This window comes from Leucoraja erinacea, chromosome 13 (assembly GCF_028641065.1).
Source record: "Leucoraja erinacea ecotype New England chromosome 13, Leri_hhj_1, whole genome shotgun sequence".
Classification (NCBI taxonomy): Eukaryota; Metazoa; Chordata; class Chondrichthyes; order Rajiformes; family Rajidae; genus Leucoraja; species Leucoraja erinaceus.
In genome coordinates this window covers 675,192-686,888 of record NC_073389.1, presented here as the reverse complement: position 1 = coordinate 686,888, position 11,697 = coordinate 675,192, and positions in this window count along the sequence as shown.

The window sequence follows — 11,697 nt, the reverse complement described above, 5'->3', positions numbered from 1 at the left end:
GGACTGATTAGGGACAGTTAGCATGGTTTTGTACGTGGGAGGTGATGTCTCATAAATCAAAGTTTTTTGAAGGCATGACCACAAAGGTAGATGAGGGCAGAGCTGTAGATGTTTTATACATGGTCTTCAGCAAAGCATTCAACAAGGTTCCACATGACAGACTGCTCTGGAAGCTGAATGGATAGAAAATTGGCTTCATGGAAGGAAGCAGAGGGTGATGGTGGAAGGTTGCTTCTCAGACTGGGGGCCTGTGACTAATGGTGTGCCTCAGGGTTCGGTGCTGGGCCCATTACTGTTTGTCATCTATATCAATGATTGGGATGAGAACATACATGGCAATATCTGCAAATTTGCTGATAATTCAAAAGCGAGTGGTTTTGCAGATAGTGAAGATGGTTGTGAACGATTGCAGCGGGATCAGGATCCATTGGCCAGGTGGGCTGAGGAATGGTTGATGGGATTTAATACAGAGAAATGTGAGGTGTTGCATTTTCGGAAGTATACTGTAACCTGGGCAGGGCCTACACAGTAAATGGCCTCTGGGGAGTGTTGTAGAGCAGAGGGATCTAGGAGTACAGGTGCTTGGTTCCTTGAAGGTGGAGTCACAGGTAGATAAGGTGGTGAAAAAGGCTTTTGGCACATTGGCCTTCATCAGTCATAGTATTGAACATATACCAAACATATACCCAATGATGGCCTCCTTCACTGTCTGTGGCATTGAACTCCACAGATTCATCAGCCTCTGGCTAAAGAAATTCCTCCTCATCTCTTATCTGAAGGTATTATTTATTCTGAGGCTATATTTCTCTGGTCCCAGACTCTCCCAGTAGTGGAAGCATCCTTTCCACATCTCTGTAAATAGCCCCTAGTGATAGGAGCAGAATTAGGCTATTCGGCTCATCAAGTCTACTCTGCCAGTCAATCATGGCTGATCTATCTTTCCCTCTCAGCCCCATTCCCCTGCCTTCTCCCCCTAACCCCTGACTCCCGCTCTAATCAAGAATCTGTCCATCTCTGCCTTAACATAGTGTGCAGGGAGTGGATGAGAAATGGAGAACTAATGTGGATGCATGATCACTGGTCTGCAGGGACTTGGGATGCTGAAGGACCTGCCCTATCTTTCTATCAATAATAATATCCTGGGTAACCTGAAACAAAAAACAGTGTAATTTGCAACATATATCAGGTATTTAGTATTCTGTACAAAAACCGGTGACACAAACACAATGGCCAAACGCAACATGAATTATGCACCACTGTAATTATTTATTGAGTCCACTCAACCGTGTCGTATAAGATGACATCAATCCCTACTTTGCATTTTACATCCCCCACAGATCCGTGTTCAGTTTTAATATTTTATAACTTCAACCTAGCACATTGTTAATCATTTCTAGTCACACCCATGTGAGGAAATAGAAATACATCCAGTGAATTTGTCACCGGTCTCCGAACTGTAGATGTGCTAAACCTCCCCTCCTGTCTGGGGAGTCGAACACAAAATGATAGAGGTTGGGGGGAGACTTATGATGGGCATAGATAGCCTGCACCTTTTTCTTCAGGATGGAAAAATCAAATGCTAGCGGACGTAGAACAGGATAGCACAGCAACAGGCCCTTCAGCCCAGAATGTCCGTGCTAAACACGATGCCAGGTTAAACTGTTCTCACCTGCCTGCACGTGATCCATATCCCTCCATTCTCTGCCTATCTAAAAGCCTCTTCAACACCACAAATGTACATGTGGGAAGTTTTTTTACAAAGGGGTACTGGGTGCCTGGAATGAGCTACCAGGGGTGGTGGTGGAGGCAGATATGATAGTGGTGTTTAAGAAATGTTTGGATAGGCACATGGAATTGCCGGGAACGGAGGGATTTGGATCAAGTGCAGGCAGATAAGGATTGGTTTTGGCATCGTGTTCGGCACAGACAATGTGGGCCGAAGGGCCTGTTCCTGTACTGTGCTATGTTCTAAAATGTGCCACAGTTCCCTTCCACAATATACTTGGAAGTCTTTACCTCCTGCCCTGCTGGATTGCTGACGTGCAGTGCCCAACATGTCAACTGATACTTTCATGCCAGGAATCCTTTATCAAACCATTTAATCTTGAGAACAGTTTTGTACACAACCAGTCTCAAGGAAGCAAGAGGCATGTACTTGCTGGATCTAACGCCGCTCAAGTTCACTATCATTGGTGTCCACTCCCATACTACAATCTGATTTGGAACAAAGAATTAATCCGCTAGAGAGATACAGCATGGAAACTGGCCCTTCAACCCACTGAGACTCGTGATCTTAGAAACAAAGAAACATAGAAAATATGTGCAGGAGGAGGCCATTCGGCCCTTTAATTCCCCATTTTCTCTCTCGCTCCTTTCTTGAAAAGTGGGATAACATTAGCTATCCTCCAATCCACAGGAATGATCCTGAATCTATTGAACAGTGGAAAATGATCACCAATACCTCCACTATTTCTAGAGCCACCTCCCTGAGGACCCTGGGATGCAGACCATCAGGCCCAGGGGATTTATCATCATTCAGTCCCATTAGCCTACCTAATACTATTTCTCGTCTAATTAAAATTTATTTCAGTTCCTCGACCCCCTTAGATCCTTTGTCCTCCAGTACATCTGGGAGATTGTTTGTGTCTTCCTTAGTGAAGACATCGTCCATGGAATGCCCTTCAGGTTTATGGAGAGAGCATAAAACGAGGACTGGTTTAGTTTAGTTTGTTTTAGAGATGCAGCACGGAAACAGGCCCTTCACCCCACCGAGTCCGTGCCGACCAGTACCCTGTACTTCAGTCCTAAGTCAGAAACGATAGTGGCACTTAAGAGACTTTGGGATAGATGCAGGGAATGGGGCGATGTGCAGGTAGACAATGATTGGTCTATGTATCATGTGCAGCATGGACATTGTGGGCCGAAGGGCCTGTTCCTATGTTGTACTGTTCCTTGTTTAGTTTAGATTAGCAATACAGCATGGAAACAGGCCCTTATGTCCACGCCGGCCATTGGTCATTCAATCCTGATCCTCGGGACAATTTACAAGGTCCAATTAATCTTTTGGATGTGGGAGGACCCATGCGGTCACGGAGATGAACGTACATACAGACGAGAACCGGGGTCTCTGGCCCTGTACTGGGGTCTGGCTCTACCTGCTGCACCTTGCTGACATTTACCATTCATTGTGATTAGAAACATAGAAACATAGAAATTAGGTGCAGGAGTAGGCCATTCGGCCCTTCGAGCCTGCACCGCCATTCAATATGATCATGGCTGATCATCCAACTCAGTATCCCGTACCTGCCTTCTCTCCATACCCCCTGATCCCCTTCGCCACAAGGGCCACATCTAACTCCCTCTTAAATATAGCCAATGAACTGGCCTCAACTACCCTCTGTGGCAGAGAGTTCCAGAGATTCACCACTCTCTGCGTGAAAAAAGTTCTTCTCATCTCGGTTTTTAAGGATTTCCCCTTTATCCTTAAGCTGTGACCCCTTGTCCTGGACTTCCCTAACATCGGGAAACATCTTCCTGCATCTAGCCTGTCCAACCCCTTAAGAATTTTGTAAGTTTCTATAAGATCCCCTCTCAATCTTCTAAATTCTAGAGAGTATAAACCAAGTCTATCCAGTCTTTCTTCATAAGACAGTCCTGACATCCCAGGAATCAGTCTGGTGAACCGTCTCTGCACGATGGGATTGCTGTCAGAGCCAGCACAGGCTTCATGGGCCGAATGTCCTCTCACTGTCATTTCTCTGGGCTGCTTACACATTTGACTGGACTACATTACAAAGGGTCAACTGCGCTTATATTCACTGGAATTTAGAAGGATGAGAGCGGATCTAATCGAAACATATAGAATTATTTAGGGATTGGACAGGCTAGATGCAGGAAAAAAATGTCCCGATGTTGGGGGAGTCCAGAACCAGGGGTCACAGTGTAAGAATAAGGGGTAGGTCATTCAGGGCTGAGATGAGGAAAAACATTTTCACCCAGAGAGTTGTAAATCTGTGGAATTCTCTGCCACAGAAGGCAGTGGAGGCCGATTCACTGGCTGTTTTCAAGAGTTAATTAGATTTAGCTCATAGTGCTAATGGAATCAAGGGATATGGGGAGAAAGCAGGAACGGAGTATTGATTATAGATGATCAGTCATGATCATGTCGAATTGCGGTGCTGGCTCGAAGGGCTGAATGGCCTACTCCTGCACCTATTATCTATGTTTCTATTCTACCCTCTCTTTGTCAGGGCAGTACAGGGAAGGAAATCTTCTCCAAACAATTATTCAATTTGAATAAACAACTGATAAGGCGGCTACTGGTATTCAAGAGAATTCCGTTTAAATAGTAAATGAATCTTAATCTGCCAGATGGTGATATGGGTGTAATCATGTGGAACAAGACACGATCTTTATGCAAAAGAAGCAGTTGACTCATAACTTCAGCCATTCAATCAAACTCTAAACTTTCATCTATTTATTAAGGAGGAATGTGGACTTTACCTGCTATTATCGAAGTCTGTAAAATAATTGCTTGGGATGTTACGTGCAGTTTCGTTCGTCGTATTATGGGAAGGATGTGGAAGCTTTGGAGAGAGTGCAGAAGAGGTTTACTAGGATGTTGTCTGGATTTGAGCGTATGAGCTGTAAGAACAGGTTGGATTGCACAGCGGTAGAGTTGCTGCCTTACAGCGCCAGAGACCCGTGTTCAACCCGGACTAAGGGTGCTGTCTGTATGGAGTTTATATTCTCCCTGTGACCATGTGGGTTTTCTCTGGGTGTTCCGGTTTCCTCCCGCACTCTGAAGACGTGCCGATTTGTAGGTTAATTGGCTTCTGTAAATTGTCCCTGGTATGCTACTGTACGGGGTGATCGCTGGTCGATGCAGACTCGCTGGGCCGAAGGGTCAGTTTCCACACTGTATCTCTACAATCTAAAGCCAGGCATGTTTTGACTGCAACTTTGTGGGTTTAAGGGATATTGTATTGTATTGTATTCAATTTATTGTCATTATCTCATAAGAGACAACAACATGGATTTTCCTTACAGTCAAGTAACATAAAAATAAATAATTAATAAGTAAAACATATTTAAAAAGCACAAACACAGAGGTCCACGACACAACATACCCCACAGTGGCACCAAAGTTGAGGAAGGTGCCATAGTCCAGCCAGCCTCCCCTCCGATCTTCCCAGATGTTCACCCGTGGTCGGGGCCTCCCGAGCACCCGCAGTCACCGCTATGTAGAACATCCTCAGCGGCCCGGACCTCCAGATCAGCTACCTCCCACTGGAGTTCGCGGCTCCTGAAGTCCACAGGCCGAGCCGGGCAGAGTCGCAGGACTACACGATGTTGGTCAGCGCCGCCCGCGTTGGGAGCTCCACGAACTGCAGCTCCGTGATGTCGGTGCAGCAGGACCAGCACTCCGGAGCTCCAAACGGCAATCCCTGGTCAGGCATTGCCCGCCCCGCAATGTATCCAGCGCTGCTCCGCCGTTGCTGGAGCTCTAGTCTGTCCCGGCAGGAAAAGCCGCGCCAATCCAGTAGGTAGACCACGGGGGGGGGGGGGGGGGGGGGGGGGGGGGGGGGGGAGGACGAGGACGCGACTCGAATAATAATTTTAGGGGATATCTGACAGAAATATATTAAATTATGAGAGCTATGGATAGGGAAAAAAGTCAGAAACTTCTTCCCAGGATGCAAACGTCAAAGACTAGAGGGCATAGTTTTAAACTGAGAGGGTCAAAGTTTAAAGGAGTGCACAGAGGGTGGTGGGTGCCTGGAATGTGGTGCGGGGGAGGTGGTGGAGGCAGATATGATAGTGGCATTTAAGCAAAAGGATTTGAGTATAGGAGCAGGGAGGTTCTACTGCAGTTGTACAGGGTCTTGGTGAGACCACACCTGGAGTATTGCGTACAGTTTTGGTCTCCAATCTGAGGAAGGACATTATTGCCATAGAGGGAGTGCAGAGAAAGTTCACCAGACTGATTCCTGGGATGGCAGGACTTCCATATGAAGAAAGACTGGATAGACTCGGCTTGTACTCGCTAGAATTTAGGAGATTGAGGGGGGATCTTATAGAAACTTACAAAATTCTTAAGGGGTTGGACAGGCTAGATGCAGGAAGATTGTTCCCGATGTTGGAGAAGTCCAGGACAAGGGGTCACAGTTTAAGGATAAGGATAAAGGAAGTCTTTTAGGACCGAGATGAGAAAAACATTTTTCACACAGAGAGTGGTGAATCTCTGGAATTCTCTGCCGCAGAAGGTAGTTGAGGCCAGTTCATTGGCTATATTTAAGAGGGAGTTAGATGTGGCCCTTGTGGCTAAAGGGTTCAGGGGGTATGGAGAGAAGGCAGGTACGGGATACTGAGTTGGATGATCAGCCATGATCATATTGAATGGCGGTGCAGGCTCGAAGGGCCGAATGGCCTACTCCTGCACCTATCTTCTATGTTTCTATTTATAAGGGGCTTCTGCACAGGCACATAGCTACACAGGGAATGGGGGGATATGGATTATGTACAGGTTGAGATTAGTTTAGCTTGGCATCATCTTCATGTGGGCCAAAGGGCCTGTTGCTATGCTGTACTGTTCTATGTTCTAATGAAATCGTATCGCTGGATTATTCCAATCTAAACACCAGTGAGTTTCAGAAACTTTAGATTTCACCCCTGGTTTAGGGTCCTGTTTGAACGAATAGATCTTGGTATATGATACATTAGACTAATGTCACCTCCTCGATTGGATTCTTTAAACTTTAGACTTTAGAGATACAGTGTGGAAATAGGCCCTTTGGACCACTGGTTCTATCTTACACACTAGGGACAATTTACAATTAGCCTACAAATCTGTAAATCTTTGGTGTGTGGGAGGAAACCGGAGCACCCGGAGAAAACCCACATGGTCACGGGGTAACCATAGACCAATACGTCTGGTCAGGATTGAACCCAGGTCTCTGGAGCTGTGAGGCAGCAACTCTGCCCCTGTGTCACTGTGTCGCCCGATTCTATGGCCTGAGCAGAATTCCCTGTATCGTTTCTAAATGAGCCTAAGTTTTTCCCTTTTATGTTGCTTCTCCAGGAAGATAGAATCTTCATATCGAGTCCACACACAAGATTAGAAGTTGTTCAGCCAGAGCTGAAACACACTGCTCGGCATCTGCATACAATGGTGTCTGCCTTGTCGCTTCTTGTGTGTGCTGGTGGAAAGAGGGCCGCGTGGAAGATAGAATTATAGAGTCATACAGCACAGAAACAGGACACATCTAACAGTCCCACTTGCTCACGTTTGGCCCATTTAACACTAAACCTTTCCTATCCATGTACCTGTCCAAATGTATTTTAAATGTTGTTATAGTACCTGCCTCAACTACCTCCTCTGGCAGCTCGTTCCATGTACCCACCATCCTCTGTGTGAAAAAGTTGCCTCTTGGGCTCCTATTAAATCTTTCCCCTCTGATCTTAAACCTATGTCCACTCGTTCTTGATTCCCCATCTGCAGGTAAAAGATTCACTCTACAATTTTCATCATGATTTTATACACTCCTACAAGTACACCTCTTGGGATATTTTGTCTCTAATCATCAATTCTAAGTGCGTGGCTGATCCGTTTAAGATCAGCCCTCAGCCTCTTGTGCTCCATGGACTAAAGCCCTAGCCTGCTCAATCAACCTATATAGCTCAGGTCCTGAGTCCTGGAAACATCCTTGTAAATCTTCCCTGCACCCTTTCCAGCTTAATGACATATTTCCTGTAGCAGGGTGACCAAAACGCAACACAACCCAATATTGTGGCCTGACCAACGTGTTATGCAACTGTAACATCCTGTAGATACACAAATGCTGGAGAAACTCAGCGGGTGCAGCAGCATCTATGGAGTGAAGGAAATGGGCAACATTTCGGGTTGAAACCTTTCTTCAATCTGAAGAAGGGTTTCGGCCCGAAACGTTGCCTATTTCCTTTGCCCCATAGATGCTGCTGCACCCGCTGAGTCTCTCCAGCATTTTTGTCTACCTTTGATTTTCCAACATCTGCAGTTCCTTCTTAAACACTTTGTAACGTACTGTAACTTCCCAACTTCTACACTCTGTTCCCCAACAGATGAAGGGCAATGTGCCAAAAGCCTTCCTCAGCACCCTATCTACCTGAGTGCTCTGCATCACCCTATCTACATTTGATGCTATTTTAAGATGATGGTTGGCTTGGCAAAATGGAAGTGTTGAATTTGAGGGTTACAAGGAAGGAAGGCTGTACGTTCTCACCATGATACTGCAAGGTCTGGCTCGTGTACAACTGTTCCTTCCCGACTGGCAACTTCACATTCCATCACAAATATTCTGCCCAGACACACAGCTGCTGCCTCACAGAGACCAGTGTTTGACCCTGACCTCGGGTGCTGTCTGCATGTTTGGAGTTTGCCCGTTCTACCTGTAACAGCGTGGGTTTCCTTCGGGTGCTCAGGCTTCCACCCTCATCCCAAAGACATGCAGGTTTGTAGGTTAATTGGCCCTCTGTAAATTGACCCTAGTGTGTAGAGGGATAACAATGAACTAGTGTGACTCAGTAGGTCAGGCAGCATTTCTGGAGAAAAGGAATAGGTGACATTTCGGGTCGAAACCCCTTATCAGTCTGAAGAAGGGTCTCAACACAAAAAGTCACCAATTCCTTTTCCCCAGAGACGCTGCCTGCCTGGTTGAGTTACTCCAGCTTTTTGTGTCTATCTTCAGTAGGATTATCAAGTTTCTCACTACCAAATAAGGGACAAAAGGTCAAAATAAAGGACAAATTCCCGACGGCAATTCATTGACCGACTCAGCCGTGGCTGGGTGAATGATGAGTTGGCCCGGGTGCTGGACTGCACACAAAGCCCAGCCCGCGGGCCAGCGGGCCAGCTGACGAGTTTTGGCCCCAGGCCGCGCAACGTCACACGCAAAGTCCGGCACCCCGTCCAACTCATGAACCGATGATCGGCCATGAGAAGGAGGGCTGGTGGTGGTGTCGGTGGTAAGAGAAGGTCCGAAGGTTGGACAGCTGGCTGGACTGCCGACTGACAGGGCCACGGGCGAGGAGCTGATGCTGCACTCCATGGGCTGCACTACGTCGGGACGGGTGTGGCGGGGCCGGACGCAACACTCTGACCCGAGTAGTAGCAGACAAATACGGGACAAGGTCGGTCCCGTACGGGACAAACCAATTTAGCCCAATATATGGGATGTCCCGGTTAATACGGGACAGTTGGCAACCCGAACCTTCAGTGTAAACAAGCATAGATCTATTGTGAATGGGCGATCGTGGACTTGATGGGCCAAAGGGTCTGTTTCCACACTACGTCTCTAAACTCTAAGCTAAAAAAGGTCAACAGGCCCCTTTTTGGCTCTCCGCACACAAACATGAAACAAATAACTAGTATCAGGCAGAATGTTCGCAAACTATTCATGACTGCAACTGACGCCCACAATAGCAGGTTTCTGCAATTGTGGTTTTCTTGGCTGCTCACATGATGTGTTTGGCAATAAATGTGCTTCAGCAGCAAAATGCAGTCTGTATTGTCTGATGGAGGGGGAGGGGACTGACAGTGGGACAGGGAAACAGCAATGAAATTCCCCATCAACGTTTCGTATCCAGTTTATCCAATTCTGCACTTTTGATTGTGAGCTTGATACCAGTAACTGGCTCTGCGATCCTTCACAGCAAAGGGCAATTGCAAAAATGGGCTGGATAATACTTCCTGCAATCACTCCTACTAATATTTCTATTATCAGCACTGGCTTGCAAAGCTGTTCAATCTGTTGGACACAAACAAAGATTGGAGCCGAGAAGATTATTCAACATCTGATCTATTAACATTTTTTCTTTTAGTTTGGAGATACAGCACGGAAACAAGCTCTCTGAGTCTAAGCTGACCATCGATCACCCCTTCATGCTGGTTCTATGTAATGGCCCATCCATTTCCTCCACAAATGCTGCTGAACCTGCTGAGCACAATGGGCTAAGAGTTCGGCTGGCAACCGGAAGGTAGCCGGTTCAAATCCCGCTTGGAGTGCATACTGTCGTTGTGTCCTTGGGCAAGACACTTCACCCACCTTTGCCTGTAATGGAATGTAATTACGGCGGCAGGCGCGGGCACACCGTGACGCCCTGTGTCTCCCTTTCAAGGGAGATGCTAAAAATGCATTTCGTTGTCTCTGTACTGTACACTGACAATGACAATAAATTGAATCATTTCATTTCATTTCATTTCAGTTCCTCCAGCACTCTGTGTTTTGCTCAAGATTCCAGTCTGCAATTTCTTGTGTCTCCATGTTATCCCACTTTCTCATCCACTCCCTGCACACTAATGGCAATTTCACACAGGGACAATTAACCGAGTGAGGCCCAGAGCAAATTGGAGGAGCAGCACCTCGTATTTCGTTTGGGCAGCTTACACCCCAGCGGTATGAACATTAACTTCTCTAGCGTTAGATTTAGATGAAGAGAGGCCCACAGCTATTTCACTTTTGAGCCCCACACATCCCAATCCCCCACCCCCATGACTAGGGGACCATGGCAACCCGACAGTGACAGTGTGACACTTTTAGATCCTACTGTATGTTGTCATTAAAAAGTTGGTTTTAAAATACATATTGGATTCACCGTGAAGCAGGCGATGCCTTACCTGGATCACCATTTGAAGCTCTGGAGTGTTGGGCCTGTGGCAGGGTGGGGGTTGGGGCCGGAGGAAGGCAGGTGAGCGGACTGAGGCCGAGACGATGTCTGGTGGAGGGGTGGTGGGTGGTCAGGGGTTAGGGCTAATGAGGACTGTAGTGTGGGTGGGGAAGAGTTGGGGTCACATGGTTTGAGGAGAATGGGGAAGACCCAGTAGAACAGCCACTGAGGTTACCAGGGTTGTGGGACCAGCACTAGGACCCAACGCAGTCAAACCCGTGGGAGAGGGAGTCTGCAGCGTGGAAACGTCAGGCCCGGTGCTGAGTCCTGGCTGCAGGTAAAGTGTGGGAGGTCCCGGTGGGTGGATGGTCAGTCAGGCAGCGAGGTGAGTAGGCCCCCCCTAGATCTCGAGGCCCTAACCTTAAGCTTGTCTAGCTTATACGTAAATCCGGCCCTGGCATCAAGTAACCCTTGCTTTCCCTCTGTTTCCATCCCCCCTCCCAGTTCTCCGACCAGTCTGACTGTCCCCAGATTACATTTTATCTCTGTTAGCTTTGCTGTCACCTTCTCCCAACTAACAATGATGTATTCTACATTTTCCATGATTTAATCTCTTTTGATCTTTCGTTTTCACACCTTGCCCTGCCTCATCTTTGTGTCTCCCTCTCCCCTGACTCTCAGTCTGAAGAAGGGTCTCGACCCCAAATACCCTCCATTCCCTCTCTGCAGAGATGCTGCCTGAGCCGCTGAGTTACTCCAGCATTTTGTGTCTATCTTCAGTGTAAACCAGCATCAGCATCCTTCCTACACAACCTCCAGATCCGCGTGTCTTAGGGATGTGGGAGGAAACCGGAGTGCCCGGAGGAAACCCACGTGGTCACAGGGAGAATATGCAAACTCCACACACAGTCAGCACCCAGGGTCTGGATCGAACCGGGGTCTCTAGTGCTGTAGGCAGCAAATCTACCCGCTGCACCACTGTGCTGGCTGATTTCTGAAGACTGCAGCAGAGGATCACGGAAAGAACATTAGTTGGAGGAGGAAGGTATAATT